The sequence below is a fragment of the Crocuta crocuta genome, unplaced genomic scaffold, assembly GCF_008692635.1.
Source record: "Crocuta crocuta isolate KB4526 unplaced genomic scaffold, BGI_CrCroc_1.0 scaffold3362, whole genome shotgun sequence".
NCBI lineage: Eukaryota > Metazoa > Chordata > Mammalia > Carnivora > Hyaenidae > Crocuta > Crocuta crocuta.
Window position 1 is genome coordinate 1 of NW_027530701.1, and position 1370 is coordinate 1370.

The window sequence follows — 1370 nt, forward strand, 5'->3', positions numbered from 1 at the left end:
GAAACCAATTTGACAATAAACTATTTGTAAAAAAATAAAAAAAATTAAATAAAATATACTTTCTGCAAAAAAAAAAAAATAATTAAACCAGAGATATGAGAAAGAATAACAGATTAGTTTGAAAGGGCTCTTTAGGGATTGTTGAGCAAGCTCCCCCTTCCTCTAACCAAAGCATCTAAACTCCTCTGCTTTCTTCCCCTCCTCCCATGGATTGGTCAGCGTGGTGCTTTGTGATGCCCTGTCACTCCAGCACTACCATTGGCTGGAGTAATTTCCTGCTGACCAATCAAAGCCAAAGGGCGTGGCTCCTCATTGTCTGGCAGGCTACACAAAGAGAGCGCAGGAGCCCGGAGTGGGCCACTGTTGCTACAACATGGCAGAGGCTACTGAGGCTCTGGAGGAGTCGGGCTCCGATTCAGAAGCAGAAACTGCTGACCTAACAAAACAAACTCCCTGCATCTTCTGGAGGAAGATGACCACATGTCAATCCGATGACCAAGAAGATGAAAAGGTCCGATTAACCTACTCATCTACCTCCTCCTCTTTTTCCACATCGACCCCCCACCCAACACCCCTATCCTGCCCTTGTCTGGCACAAACCCTCCCCTCCGTCCACACCCATTCTTTTAAAGCCTCCCTTCTCGTGTATTTTCCGTTCTCTTCCCCAAAACCAATGTCTTTATGTGCTCCCTTTATTTTCCTACCAGATAAACAAGATAGTCAAGAAGGTTAGAGATGTCCTTCAACTGGGTACGGAAGAGCGAAAGGAGAGAAAGTCAACAATACTAGTCTTTTACTACAGATTCGGCAAAAAGAAGAATGGAAATCAGGCAAAGACGAATCCAGAAACCCCGCATCCCACTGTATCCAGTTCCTCGGGTGAACCAGAAGTCAGCGATCTTGAAGAACCTTCTCTTTCTTCAGAAAAACCTCTGGAGAATTCGATGCCTAAATAGAGATCAAAATGTGCTAACGCTTGTCTGTGGGAGGACAAAATAAAGGACGCTGATGTTGGCAATTAAAACACCCAGTTGCATAAAGGAGATGTGTGTGTATTTCTGTGTGTTCTCTGGTGATGAGAGGGGAGGAAGGGAATGGGGCAAGTGGTTGATAAGGGGTGAGGCAAGTATATGAGAAGGTGGGAGGTGGAGTCCTGCAAGTTTGGGGCCCAGACCAGCCATTCATTAGTTAGTTGAACATTGGGAATAAGGACTAGAGGAGGATTGGTGACTGAAGACAAATTTCCTCTATAGCACTTTATCCCACTGGAGATTAAGCAAAGGACTTGTTTCTGTGTGTTTGGGTGGGCCCAAATGGGGAGATGGATGATGTAAGGGGGGTGGCAGTGTGTCATAATGAATCTGATCCCA

General features: G+C 45.3%; 1 long non-coding RNA gene across 1 annotated transcript; it reads left to right on the forward strand.

Moving 5' to 3' along the window:
* Positions 1-222: 222 nt before the first annotated feature.
* Positions 223-1040, forward strand: LOC144235690 (uncharacterized). Its single transcript, XR_013336295.1, has 2 exons — positions 223-511; positions 708-1040. It is a non-coding gene; the product is annotated as an uncharacterized LOC144235690 (long non-coding RNA).
* The last annotated feature ends 330 nt before the right edge of the window (positions 1041-1370 follow it).